Raw genomic sequence first — 15,327 nt, 5'->3', positions numbered from 1 at the left:
GGGTGTGTACAGATATCCTGAACGCCAAGGTGGTCGTACAATAAACGCCTTCCTTGTACTCTGGGCCTTCTCCTTGCGGCGCTCTGTTTCGCTCCCATAGGAGACCGAACGAGCGTCCGCTTCGGGCACACGCTACACACGCGGCTGAGCTGATCGTCCCCCTGAGGGGCTCGGATCCTCGGACCTGCGCGGTGGTCAAGGTGACTCCCGGCGGAGCACCGCTATATCGGCGGAGACCACAAAGTGGCGCCCAACGTGGGGCCAAGGGCTCATTAAGCCTTTGGCCGCTTGATAGCCGAGCCGGAACGCTTTAACGATCAGGCTCGCCGCGTCAGGTCTGGTAGCAAGAGTGGCCCTTTGCTGCTTACCGCTTTCGGACGACCCTCTGCCAAGTACCGAACGAGCGTCTACTTCGGGCACACGAAAAACACGCAGCTGAGCGTATCGTTCCTGTGGGATCGGATCCTCGGCGCGCGTGGTGGTCTATAGGTGGACCCTTAAGGAACACCACGTGAGAGAGACCACGAAGTGTCGCCTGCAACACACGCGGCTGAGCGTATCGGTCCCTTTGGGCTCGGATCCTCGGCATGCGTGGTGGTCTAGGTTGTTCCCATAGGAACACCACGTGAGAGAGATCACAAAGTGGCGCATAAGTTCGTTTGCTGGCAGAATCACTCTCGCGCACGCTCGCTGCAGCCCCCATTGGGGTGGAAAAGTCAGCGTAGTGCTACGCTATCGCTCCCACTGGAGCGGACGTAGTGCGTTTGGGAACGGAGCCTTGCTTCCCCCAAATTGTGTGTTGGTACTACTGCCTGTAACGGCTCCCTGCGGAGCTAACTGCAGTTCGTCCCCACCTTGTAGCGTTGGCTACAGCACATTGTTGAGTTAGTCGCCTTTGCGATTTGACTCGTAGTGTCAGTTCCGCTAGCCATTGCGGCCCCTTGCCGCCTTTCGCTATCGGACGACTCTCTGCCAAGTACCGAACGAGCGTCCACTTCGGGCACACGAAACACACGCAGCTGAGCGTATCGTTCCTGCGGGATCGGATCCTCGGCGCGCGTGGTGGTCTATAGGTGGACCCTTAAGGAACACCACGTGAGAGAGACCACGAAGTGTCGCCTGCAACACACGCGGCTGAGCGTATCGGTCCCTTTGGGCTCGGATCCTCGGCATGCGTGGTGGTCTAGGTTGTTCCCATAGGAACACCACGTGAGAGAGATCACAAAGTGGCGCATAAGTTTGTTTGCTGGCAGAATCCTTCTCGCGCACGCTCGCTGCAGCCCACATTGGGGTTGAAAAGACAGCGTGGTGCTACGCTATCGCTCCCACTGGAGCGGACGTAGCACGTTTGGGAACGGAGCCTTGCTTCCCCCAAATTGTGCATGTTGGCACAACTGCCCTAACGGCTCCCTGCGGAGCTAACAGCAGTTCGTCGCCACCTTGTAGCGTTGGCTACAGCACATCGCTGAGTTAGTCGCCTTTGCGATTTGACTTGTCCTGTCAGTTCCGGTAGCCACTGCGGCCCCTTTGCTGCTTTCCGCTATCGGACGACTCTGCAAAGTACTGAACGAGCGTCCACTTCGGGCACACGAAAAACACGCAGCTGAGCGTATCGTTCCTGCGGGATCGGATCCTCGGCGCGCGTGGTGGTCTATAGGTGGACCCTTAAGGAACACCACGTGAGAGAGACCACGAAGTGTCGCCTGCAACACACGCGGCTGAGCGTATCGGTCCCTTTGGGCTCGGATCCTCGGCAGGCGTGGTGGTCTAGGTTGTTCCCATAGGAACACCACGTGAGAGAGATCACAAAGTGGCGCATAAGTTCGTTTGCTGGCAGAATCCTTCTCGCGCACGCTCGCTGCAGCCCACATTGGCGTTGAAAAGATAGCGTGGTGCTACGCTATCGCTCCCACTGGAGCGGACGTAGCACGTTTGGGAACGGAGCCTTGCTTCCCCCAAATTGTGCATGTTGGCACAACTGCCCTAACGGCTCCCTGCGGAGCTAACAGCAGTTCGTCGCCACCTTGTAGCGTTGGCTACAGCACATCGCTGAGTTAGTCGCCTTTGCGATTTGACTTGTGTCAGTTCCGCTAGCCACTGCGGCCCCTTTGCTGCTTTCCGCTATCGGACGACTCTCTGCAAAGTACTGAACGAGCGTCCACTTCGGGCACACGAAAAACACGCAGCTGAGCGTATCGTTCCTGCGGGATCGGATCCTCGGCGCGCGTGGTGGTCTATAGGTGGACCCTTAAGGAACACTACGTGAGAGAGACCACGAAGTGTCGCCTGCAACACATGCGGCTGAGCGCATCGGTCCCTTTGGGCTCGGATCCTCGGCAGGCGTGGTGGTCTAGGTTGTTCCCATAGGAACACCACTTGAGAGAGATCACAAAGTGGCGCATAAGTTCGTTTGCTGGCAGAATCCTCGCGCACACTCGCTGCAGCCCACATTGGGGTTGAAAAGACAGCGTGGTGCTACGCTATCGCTCCCACTGGAGCGGACGTAGCACGTTTGTGAACGGAGCCGTGCTCTTCACGAATTTTGCGTACCTGCACATTTCTGGCAACTCATTCGGAAAGCCTTAACGCCTGAGCGATCTGGCTGACCGCACCATGTCTGCTAACCAGAGCGGCCGTTGTCCCCTCATTACGTTAGCAGACGTTGCTTTGCGCGAGACCGGGGCCTTGTCCCCCCTCGAGCCGAGCATAAACTCACGCTCGCGCACTGCCGCCCCCAGTGGGGTGAGCACGACAGCGAGGCGCTATGATACCGCTCCCACTGGAGTGGACGTAGCTCAGTACGGGAACGGAGCCCTGGCGCTCCCCGAACCGTGTGTGTCGGCACCGCTGCCTACAGCTGTTCCCAGTGGAGCTAGCGGCAGTATGTTGCCACTTCGCCCTTCATCGGCTCCCTGCGGAGCTTACGGTGGGCAGATCGGTACAGTGGCCTCAGCCATTTCCGAGTTCTGCCCGTTGGCTGCGAACACGTTGAGCAGTGAGAAGGCACCGTGGTCAGCTGCGACCCCCTGTGGGGCACCCAGCCGTTCCACAAACAATTCTGCTTCTCAGGCTCCCTTTGGAGTGCATGATGCAGCGCCCATTGGCGCAGTATCGGAGCAACGACCCATTTTGTCAACGCTGGCCGAACGTGGCTTAAGCGACTCCGCCGCTCTCGGTAGCGACGGAAGACAACGGGACGGTCCCCCTAGGAACTACATTTGTTCCGGGGCTGGCGCGAACGGAACCCCCTTGGATTCCGCGCCTCTTATCGAGTTGGGAGCCATAGCTCCTTCGCTCGAGAGCACCTGTAACGCTCCAACAGTTTCCTGCGAAGCTGGAGCAGACACGTTGCTGCGCAACGCTGCAGGCATGATCCAAACCCTCTCTGAGGCGGTGAAAGCCCTTGTCGCTACGCCGAGGCTCACTCGCCCAGCGGTAAAGTTGGCCATTCCGATATACCGTGGATACGGCGACCTGGTGAGTGCCCGAGAATTCATAGAAAACCTGGCGCATTATCAAAGAGCCATGGGATTGGATGAACACGATGTGCTGGGACGCGTCGTTCCCGCAGCACTGACTGATGCGGCTGCCAGGTGGTATCGACTTGTCGGCCACCGAGCAGCAAACCTCGGGGAGTTTCGCGTGGCCTTCCTACGCGAATTCCTACCCGCCGACTACCATGGTAGGATGCGGCGAGAGCTGGAGCGACGCACGCAGGCTCCGGATGAGTCATTGCAGGAATATGTGCGAGCGATGGAAGAGTTGTTCTCTATCGCTGAGCCCCAAGCCTCAAACGAGGAACGCGTCGACCGGGTGATACGGCAGGCACATCCGACTTTTTCGGCCTACCTGCGAGGCAGTCGGTTCCGTGATTTAGAGGAACTGGCCGCCGAGGCGAAGCGCATACAGGGGGACATTCTCTCCACTCGTGCGTACCGCCCGCCACCGCCGGTCAGCGAGGCCCTTGAGCCGCGCTGTGCGTGGGGTGGAGCCATGCTCTTTCCCCCCCCCGGCGCCCCGCTGAGGCTGCCTGTGCAGCAACAAGCGGGACGAACAACTGGGAGCTGAGCGAACGAGCTCTGGACCCGTTCTCCTATGAGATGCGCGTGGCTTTGACTACGCCGTCGCTCGAAACGCGCGTAAAGGGACGTCATCCGTCTTATCGCGTTGGGGAGCCTCAAAACAGAGAGCCCCGCGGCACTCCGTCGAACCAACCCGGGAGAAGAGCAGCTGATCCAGCCCGTGATCGAGATCGGGCTGGAATGCGCTGTTTCCGCTGTTCGCGGCGGGGTCACATGGCAAGGGATTGCACCGTTGACAGGCCTCCGGCGAGGCAGGGAAACGGAAACCGCGGTCGCTCGTGAGTGCACGATCGACCGAACCTTTGTCAGCTCCCTGTGCGTACCGGGCAAGCTGTGATGCTGGTGCGCACGCGCCGTTTATTCCGATCACCCTTGCTGGTCGCGAATTTGCGGCGCTACTGGACACGGGCGCTAGCGCCTCGTTGTTCGGCGATGAGGCTTTCTCCCATTTGAGCAAGCACGCAGTGCGCTTGAGAGACAGCCGAACGACTTTCAACCTTGCGAAAGGCGTGGCCCATTCGGCAGGCGCCGCAAGGCTGACCGTCACATGGGGGGAACGACTGAAACGCACGCGTCTCATTCACCTCCCAGGGCTCAGTGTTCCTGTGATTCTCGGACGGGACTTTCTCCTGAAAACCGGGATCGTAGTGGACATTGCTAATGGTGGCTATCGCGACGGACCTTTTTCCTCGCTTAAGCCGTTCATCAGCCCGCCGGCGCCGACTCTTGCCCGTGCAGAAGAGGCGTTCGGACCGTGCCGCGCGCAAAGTTCGGGGGCAAGCCCCTGCGCTGTGCGCTCGCCTGCTCCTAGCTCCCATTGGCATAAAGCGGCACGGCACGTTAAGGCACTACACCCGTTGGCCGCCAGTGCGGTTCACTTGGGTGGTGCACAGAAGGCTCGGTTGTCGTCACTATTACGCCAATACGATGAGCTATTCACCGATCTGCCTGGCTGCACCGATCTAGTGAGCCACAAGATCGAAACCGGTGATGCGCTTCCACTGAAGTGCAACCCTAGGCCTGTCAGTCTGGCCAAGAGGCAGGTGATTGACGGTTTGCTGGATGAGATGCTAGCGACGGACATTATCCGACGCTCTTCCAGTGCCTGGGCGTCTCCAATTGTGTTGGTGCCTAAGAAAGATGGCAGTCAGCGCCTTTGCGTAGACTACCGCCGTCTGAACGGAGTGACTCGAAAGGATGCCTACCCGCTCCCGACGATTAGCTCCATTGTAGGAAACCTGGGCAGTGCGAGGTACTTTACTACGCTAGATGCCTGCAAAGGTTACCTACAGGTCCGGATGGATGATCGTGACCGGTGCAAGACCGCGTTCACGTGCCACAGAGGGTTGTTCGAGTTTACTCGTATGCCCTTTGGCCTCTGTAATGGTCCGGCGACCTTTCAAAGGCTGATGGACCGCGTTCTCGGGGAAGCCAAGTGGTCACACTGCTTATGCTACCTCGACGACATCGTGATCTATTCACGAACCTTCGAAGAGCACTTGACCCATGTTGCCGATGTGCTCGAGAGGGTGTGGGCTGCCGGGATGACTTTGAATCCGGCGAAAGCCCAAATCGCGCAAACTCGAGTTCAATTACTCGGGTTTACGCTGGGCAGCGGCTCCATTGAGCCGGATGGGGAGAAACTTCGAGCCATACTCGATTTCCCCGTGCCAAAGGACGTACGCGGCCTGCGCCGCTTTCTGGGAATGGCCAACTACTACAGGTCGTTCATTCCGTCCTGTGCCCGAGTGCAGGCACCCTTGACCAAGCTATTGGGAAAGTCTGTCGAGTGGCATTGGGGACCTGAGCAGCAAGAGGCGTTTCGCCGTCTGTCTAGCGCCATTGCGGAGACAGCGCAGCTCCGGCTCCCCGACCTGACCAGAGAGTTCGTTGTCCAGACTGACGCGAGCGATTTGGGATTAGGAGCCGTCCTCCTACAGGTATTTGATGGCGTGTTGCAACCGCTGGCCTTTGCCAGCCGCTCCTTAACACCCTCGGAGAGGAATTATTCCGTGACCGAGAAGGAATGCCTCGCCATCGTGTTTGCACTACGTAAGTTCGATGTCTACCTTGACGGGACGAAATTTGTCGTGCAAACAGACCACAGTGCGCTAAGCTGGCTGATGCGGCTCCGCGAGCCTGCGGGCCGGCTCGCGCGCTGGGCCCTCCTGATACAGCATTATGACTTTTCAGTGCAATATCGAAAGGGGAGCACCAACGTGGTAGCTGACGCGCTATCTCGTGCTCCATTGTCCACCGGGAGCCTTCCTCTAGGTGCGACAGTCGATGGCGGCGCCTTTGCGCCAGCAAGTATCAGGGGCGAAACGGTGGCCGAGCCGCCGAGCGGTGAGAAGGGAGAGCCCGCAAACGGGCAAACCCGTGCCGCTATCCAGGCAAGCAGCGTGCCGCAAAGCAGGCGAGAGGGGGAGCTCCTTGAAAGCGAACCCACGACGCCGACGCGGGCGGTAGGGATGGCTGCAGTCCTGAGTGGGGACGAGACTAGGCCCGCCTGCGTGGGTACTGGAATCGCATTCAGCCGGAAAGAGCTACTGACGGCCCAGCAAAATGACCCGTTTTGTCGCGCTTTGAGCGACGGTCTCCGGGAGACAGAGCGCCGAGACGCTGCTTGTACTGCAGCGGGCGCGGTGGAGGCGAAGCCAGCGTGTGTCGCTGTGGCCTCTGGGGATTCATATTTGCTGGATAATGATGGGCTCGTGCTGAAGTACATAGCCACCGATGATGAGCCCGTAGACGCCTTTAAGGTGGTTATCCCCAAGAGTCTGAGAGGCGCACTGTTGCGATTCTCTCACGACGAACCCTTGGCCGGTCATATGGGTGGCTCCAAAGTTTTTGCAAAACTGAGCCAAACTGTGACCTGGCCGGGCATGAGGCGGGATATACTCCGCTATTGCCGCTCCTGCCATGTCTGTCAAATGGTGAAATCACGAGGAGGCAAGCCACCTGGATTGATGAAACCAATTGACAGTGTGCGTCCGTGGCAGATAGCCACCTGCGATCTAATGGGGCCTTTCCCCAGGAGTAAGCAGGGGTATAGCTACTTGTTGGTAGTTGCTGATCATTTTTCGAAATGGGTTGAACTGTTTCCTCTTCGGAAGGTGACAGCACGGGCGGTGCTAGGAAAGATCCTAGAAGTGTTCAATCGGTTCGGCTACCCGGAAAGGCTGATCACGGACAATGCGTCCTATTTCACCGCTCGGGTGTTTGGTGCGACGTGCCGTTCCTTTGGAATTGATCACCGCACTACTTCGCCCTACCATCCCCAGTCCAATCTGACAGAGCGAATGAACAGAACGCTCAAACCCATGCTCTGTGCCTTTGCCGAGCGCCAGAAGGATTGGGCTGACCACTTGAACGAGCTCGCGTTCGCCATCCGAACCTCTGAAAATCGTTCAACTGGTTTCTCTCCTGCCTTCCTCAATTTTGGAAGGGAGCTGGCGAATCCTATGACCAGGATAATTCGCCGCCAGCACGAGGATGAGAAGGCGCCGGCAGACCGCTCTGCTTACGCATCGAAGCTACGGGACCGTCTTTGTCAGGCTCTCAGCAGAGCAAGGCAGAGCTTGACGAAGGCCAGAGCCCAGCAAAAGGCTCGGTACGATCGCAAGCACCGCCACCTTTCATTTAAGGTGGGTGATCTGGTCCTGAAGGGGAACCACGCGCTTAGCGATGCTAGTAAGGGGTTCTCAGCCTCGCTGGCACCTAAGTGGCTTGGTCCGTACCGAGTGCAGAGAGTTTGCTCTCCGCTCGTGTACTTGTTGAAGGGTCCCCCTTCGGGGAAACTAGGTCGTGCCCATGTCGCAGACCTGAAAGCCTATGTCGCTCGGGCTGGCGATTTCACGCCCGAGCCCGTTCGTACAAGGCGCCAGCGACAGGGCACACCCGTAGTGGCCAACCACAAACGGTACAGTCTGAGGAAGCGATCACCTGTGTGATATCGCGCCGGACGGCGGACCCCTCCGCCACCGAAGGCCCTCAGGCAACGCGCAGCCTCAGTAAGCAAACTTCTTTCTCGACGGGCGTTCCCCGAAAAGAAGTGTTGCCGCAGCCCATGCTAAGTAATTTTGCTCTAAGTGCATGTTCATTTCAGTGTGTATATATGCTATTGCGTGTTGCTCCTACGTAAATACTTATTTTTGTTGCATGTAAGTGCTCTTACTTTCAAAAGCATGTGTGCGTCCTTGTTTTGCTTTGTTGTAAATAGCGACGAACCGCAGTTTCCGTGTAGTTAACTGGCCGCCAGTGCTGTGTCGCGGGTGTTTTTTTCGCTGGCCCATTCGGGGCGGTAGCCTTTGCGGAAACGCGGCGGGGGAGTCGCGGTTTTTGTTTTGTATGTGTTTTTTGTTTGGGAGGCCAGTTTGCACGTCGGCTACAGCTTCCCCTCGAGGGGGAAGCTGCGGTCGCCTGGCTGTTGCTTCCGGATGTGCGCATGCGGGAAGACAGTCGTAACGGTGCTGCGGGGTTGTGGTGATGACTGCCGGAAAGGCGCGCAAGACGCTTGTTGTTCTTTTGTCGGGCTCTGTGACGTGGCCGCAGCCGCTTTGTGTGCGCGCGTCTGGCGGCATTCCTGTGAACATGTGTGCGTGTGTGAGTGCGCCCGTGCCCGGGGTGAGTGTGCGTGCGCGCTTCTTTGGACGCCCTAGGTCGCCAGTGGCATCCCCGACCTTGTGCCCCTACTCGCACCTCCCCGGGGAAGGGCGAGCGAAACCCTCTGCGGCCCGCAACGCGAGACCCACCTCGCTTCCCCCGGCTGACGGAGGGGATGTTTTATGGCATAGGTCCTATCTAAGAGTAACGGGATAGGGTTGCGCCGGCGGTCCTGGCCCACTTCCTTGAGAGCAACTTTGAACCGCCGTTTGTGTGTGTGTACTGCCGTGTGTGCATCGGTGGCCGCCTCGGTGGGGATCGAGATGGACGGGCGAATGGGGAGGCTTCCCGCGTTTTTCCGGGCGCCACCGGAACTCTTGCGCGCTGTGCGCGGGCACTTGTCTCCCTGACTTCAAGGCGCAAGGTGCAACATCGATGGCTGCGCAGTCCTGCCCAAGCGGCGACCGTCGCGGCGACTCCGATTTGCAGCATCCAGGGCCATTCGCAAAAGAAAGGCTTGGCTCCCAACGGGACCTGGTGGAGGCTGGCCCGGCCCCTCGGCGGAGCCGGACATCCAAGAGGAACCGCCGGCCGCGTCAGACGAGTGCTCGGCGGCAGGACCGGGCTGCGAGGAGTGTGGCCACCTGGACGTGCCAGCAGGATGGGGCGCCGCCCCTGACCTTCTGCAGCAGCGCCCCATGGAAAGCGCAGAGGCGGGTTCGCCGAGATAGGCAGGTGAGCCTGGCGCCCCATCCATTCCGCGGGCACACGGTGGCCGAAACGAGCGGCTCGGCCGCAGCGCAGTTCCCTCTTCCGGACGGCATCCGCTGTTGCCGGCTATATGCCACGCCGGTCTACTCACAGACCCATTTCCGAGGTTCTCTGCACCGGGCTCGGGAAAGGGCCCTTTTCGAGGCTGGTGCTGGCGACCGCAATCCGGCACCAAGCGGCCCGAAGATCGCGGACTCGGATTTGGCGGCCCTGTGCCGGCAACGCTTGCGAGACAACCCCGGCTTCGCGGCAATGGTCGGTGCGGTGACCCCGACGGCGGCTATCGAGAATACGGCACCGGGCGTCGAGACCAAGGTGACGGGCTGCGGAGCTTCCCCCACACCCCCGCGTCATACTGACGAACTGATGGAAGAACTGGGGGGGCTTTCGTGGCCGTGACCGGGCGTTGCGCAGGGGAGCGTGGGCACGAACATAGCGCTATGGGACTCCCCGTGAGTGCCAGTTTCCTTGTTCGGGCCGCCATTATTATTATCATTTTGTTTTGTTATGTTATCATTTTGTCTTTTGTACAATATACTACTTTTACTTTTACTTTACTTTTAATTTACCTTTAATACTTTTTTTCCTTAATACTTTTTACTTAATATACTTTTACTACAATATACGCGTTTCTTTGTGTAACTGTAAATAATCTTCGTTGGGGTGGAACATTATTATCGTTTCCCCCCCGCTCCTGTATTGCTGTTTTTGTTTTGTTTTTGTTTGTTTATTTGCGTGTGTGTGTTGCCTTTTGTATATGCCGTGACTTATAATGATATTATACTGTTGTAACTTTATAAGATGGTTTCCGTTCGTGTTTTCTTTGTAGCTATCAGTAATTATTTTTTATTTCATGGTTATTTTAGTGTAGACATGCATGGCACTGGTTAAGAGCAATTATAGAAATTTCTTTGGGCTGACCTGAGGTTTGCGCGCGCCCCGCTAGTCTGACCACGTCAGGCCAGTGGGAGGGCGATTTAGGAGGGGAGAGTGTGGGGACTGCGTAGCCCATTTCGTTGCAGCGCCATAGCGCAGCACGTTTTGGGCATAGGAGCCGAGCGCGGCGAGGTCGCTTTCGAACTTCGCGCGCGCGGTCCACCGCTTTCCCTCTCTCTCATTCCTCCGAGGGCGCCGAACGGCAGCGGGGCCGTAAAACACTTGCTGCCGTCCGCCCCCGAACGGTCCAGGGGCTCACCCGATTGGTCTGTTTGGGCGGGAACCCGCGTTCCCTCTCCCCTGGCGACTCAAGTCGACAGAGGAGCGGCAACGCGGGGAGAAGCTCTCGGACAGCGAAACGGTGCGTACTGACTTCCCATTCTCCCGGTCATCCCTTTGGTTGGCCGGTCTCGCCGAAGGTCCTCGACCCGAGGCGGTTGCGCACCTATTCGCTGCTCCTGTTCTGAAGGCTACGCCAAAGAGACGCGGCTCACTTGACGTGCGCGGTCGTACTGCGCCGAGTCGCCCTCGGAGGCTACCCCGAGCTGAAAGAACGTTGCCCTGGTAGCACGGTCGTTGGGAGCCATCCTCCCGTATAGCGGCGTGCTACCGCGTTTTGAGATAGCTGAGTGTCACCCCTTGACTTGCGGGAGCTTCGGCTCATGAGCCCCGCGCCGAAACGGGTGTATACAGATATCCTGAACGCCAAGGTGGTCGTACAATAAACGCCTTCCTTGTACTCTGGGCCTTCTCCTTGCGGCGCTCTGTTTCGCTCCCATAGGAGACCGAACGAGCGTCCGCTTCGGGCACACGCTATACACGCGGCTGAGCTGATCGTCCCCCTGAGGGGCTCGGATCCTCGGACCTGCGCGGTGGTCAAGGTGACTCCCGGCGGAGCACCGCTATATCGGCGGAGACCACACGCTTTATGTTTTATTCCCTGTGCCAAGCGATCAGATAGTGAGCAGATTTACCATTTCATGCTGCTCATACAGAGGCACCGGTTTTCTTTGTAGAATAAAACCGATATAAGCAAAATAATTCACAACACATACATACACTGCGGCTGATAAAGCGCGTCACATTTTTGCGTCCCGAAGAGATATTTCCGCCTACTGTAGTTATCGATGCACCGAAAGGCTTCCCTGACAACCTTATATGAACGGACATGACGTAAATTTCACAAAGTACCATCTAAAACATCTCGAAATCGTTCCGCAGCACGCGACAGCAATACTTTCAAGCAGCGCCGCGCCGGATCGCCCAAGCCAGAGAGGAGGAAAGGCTCTCCGCGCGCCCTATCCTCCTTGCCCGATGAAAAGGTCAACTCGCCCAAGTCGACGACAAACATTTTTTTTCTGTAGCCCAATTTGGCTATATATAGCCAAACCTGGCAACACTGGCAGCGCGGCGCCGGTTAAACTCCTTGATAATTTGAAGGCATAGCGACACTCTCCATCCCCGCGGCGCCTTCTTCCTCGATTTTGGGCCACTTGCGCGCCCCAGTGATGCAGAAATTTTTAAAAACTGGTTATAACAGCATCGAGAATGCTGGAGGTAATGTTTATGATTAGGTCGAGTCCTTCTTAAAGCTGTACGAATGGTGCATAGTGATGTAAAAAAAAGCTTTGAGGCGAGTTCTGTACTTTAGACATTTTATCTGCCACATGATAAGATACTTTACTTTGTAGATCTGATCTAGTATTGCTTATGGCACATTCATCTGCGTTTTTTTTTTCTTGCCTCTGCGCGCATGAGCATCGCAGGTATTATATTCAGCGTGGTTTCTTATGATGAATTAGTCGCGAGTGCATCGTCCGTCCATGTGTTTGTCTTCTCGATGTGAAAGTAGCTTTTGCACTATGGCCTCTAAACTGAATAGGACGGTTGCGCAATTTCAGTGCGAGCAAGCGTGCACGAGAATGTAACACGCCCTGCACATTGACTGTATCTGTGAGAAAACCAAATAATAATCGTCACCTACTCATGCGTGCGTGGCAGCTCAATTCAAAGCGAATTCAAGAACTAAAAAATAATGCAGAAACTACACTGAAGTTGTTTAAGTATGCGTATGCACACCCCCAAGCTTCAGTTGGCCCACCCTGAAATTTCAAGTAGGCCCACGTCCAAATTTCAAGTTGACCAACCCCCAAATTTAAGTTGGCTCACCTCCAAATTTGAAGTTGGCCCACCCCGAGATTTCAACTTGGCTTATCTCCTAATTTAGGTTGGTCAACCCTCAAATTTAAGTTGGCCCTCTCCCTAACTTCAGTTGGCCCACCCCTGACTTTACGTTCGCTCACGCCCAAATTTAAGTTGGACCACGTCCAAATTTGAAGTTGACCCACCCACAAATTTCAGTGCCCCCCCCCCCCCCCTACTGCATCCGCATGCATATTTTAAGGAGCCCTATATGCGTGTCTATGGGCGTCTCTGCTTGTTTATTTATTTTTGGAAGGTTTTAATTGTTTCTTATCACTTATGAAGCTACCAATCATTAAATTTACACTGCCATAACTTATCAGTGCCTTAACTATATGCAAATTACGCATTTTCGTGCGGATACAAGGCATTATACTTATCGCGTGACGGAGCCTGCTGGGTACTCGCCAAAGAATACTTGCACATAAAAAACGCAGTATAGGGCTAGCTGGCGCTCATCACCCGCAATGCCTCAGGTATCATCATCAGCCTGGTTACGCCCAATGCAGGGCAAATGCCTTTCCCATACTTCTCCACCTACCCCGGTTATGATCTAGCCACCATACCCCGGTCATGTACTAATTGTGGCCATGTTGTCCCTGCAAAGTTCTTAATCTCATCCGCCCACCTAACTTTCTGCAGCCCCCTGCTACGCTTCCCTTCCCTTGGAGTCCAGTCCGTAACTCTTATTGACCATCGGTTATCTTCCCTCCTCATTACATGTCCTGCCCATGCCCATTTCTTTTTCTTGATTTCAACTAAGATGTCATTAACTCGCGTTTGTCCCCTCACTCAATGTGCTCCTTTCTTATCCCTTAACGTTACACCCATCATTCTTCTTTCCATAGCTCGTTGCGTCGTCCTCAATTTAAGTAGAACCCTCTTAGTAAGCCTCCAGGTTTCCGCCCCGTACGTGAGTACTGGTAAGACACAGTTGTTATACACTTTTCTTTTAAGGGATAATGACAACCTGCTGTTCATGATCTGAGAATTCCTGCCAAACGCACCCCAGCCTATTCTTATTCTTCGGATTTTTTCAGACTCATGATCCGGATCCGGGGTCACTACCTGCCCTAAGTATATGTATTCCCTTACCACTTCCAGTGCCTCGCTACCTATCGTAAACTGCTGTTCTCTTCCGAGACTGTTAAACATTACTTTACTTTTCTGGAGATTAATTTTTAGACCCACCCTTCTGCTTTGCCTCTCCAGGTCAGTGAGCATGCATTGCAATTGGTCCCCTGAGTTACTAATCAAGGCAGTATCATCAGCGAATCTGAAGTTACAAAGGTATTCTCCATTAACTCTTATCCCCAATTCTTCCCAATCCAGGTCTCTGAATACCTCCTGTAAACACGCTGTGAATAGCAGCCCTAACCCTCAGCCACGTCCCTCTTTACCCTTCCCCCTTTCAATAAAGTTTATCACCACCACCACCATTGGAGATCGTATCTCCCTGCCTGACGCCTTTCTTTATTGGCATTTTGTTGCTTTCTTTGTGGAGGACTACGGTGGCTGTGGAGCCGCTATATATATCTTTCAGTACTTTTACATACGGCTCGTCTACACCCCGATTCCGTAATGCCTCCATGACTGCTGAAGTTTCGACTGAATCAAACGCTTTCTCGTAATCAATGAAAGCTATATATAAGGGTTGGTTATATTCCGCACATTTCTCTATCACCTGATTGGTAGTGTAAATATGTTCTATTGTTGAGTGGCCTTTACGAAATCCCGCCTGGTCCTTTGGTTGACAGAAGTCTAATGTGTTCCAGATTCTATTGGCGATTGCCTCAGTAAATACCTTGTAGGCAACGGACCCAGCTGATCGGTCTATAATTTTTCAGGTCTTTGGCGTCCCCTTTCGGATTAGGATTACGTTCGCGTTCTTCCAAGATTCCGGTACGCTTGAGGTCATGAGGAATTGCGTATACAGGGTGGCCAGTTTTTCTAGAACAATCTGCTCACCATCCTTCAACAAATCTGCTGTTACCTGATCCTCCCCAGCTGCCTTCCACCTTTGCATAGCTCTCAAGGCTTTCTTGACTTCTTCTGGCGTTACTTTTAGGATTTCAAGTTCGTCGAGACTATTCTCTCTTCCATTATCGTCGTGGGTGCCATTGGTACTGTATAAATCTATAAAGTATAAAGTATACAAGCATTGGGAACGAGCGAACAAACGGAAACACTGCAGAAGGCGTGCGGACACCGCCCGAACTGCAGCAGACGACAGGTGCGCGTCCGTGCCCTGACGTCACGCAAGCTGCGCTCGCAGCGCCCCTTTAGGTCGTTCTCGGGGTTAACAGCACGCTAATAGTTCTAACCACGCAAGTACGTTGGACTGCCATCGTTCATAATGCTGAGTTCATGGTCGGAAGCAAATTGCACAAGTTTCTAGCCCCTGGAATCTATTCTGGAGCTTCTCCAAGCCAAGTGATGAGCATTAGTCTCCCGTGATAATACAGGGTCCAAAAGTCGCTGTCAGGATGTCTCGCAGTCGGTCGCCGGCGCCGATAAGGGCGAAGGCCACTTTATTCTTTGTAATGCGGAGACACACGTAGTGGTTTCCATCATGAGGCTGCACCGAGTGGGGAATGTTAGTTCTGTACGGATGTAAACAATTACTTTGGTGGATTGCCCGCACGTCAACGCCATAAAGGCTTCGTATCCAGAGAGTCTTGGCGCTTTTGACACGTTCGGTTCACATATTACCACTACAGGAAATCGGTTC

Source organism: Dermacentor albipictus, chromosome 1 (genome assembly GCF_038994185.2).
Source record: "Dermacentor albipictus isolate Rhodes 1998 colony chromosome 1, USDA_Dalb.pri_finalv2, whole genome shotgun sequence".
NCBI lineage: Eukaryota > Metazoa > Arthropoda > Arachnida > Ixodida > Ixodidae > Dermacentor > Dermacentor albipictus.
Note: the sequence above shows the minus strand (reverse complement) of the source record.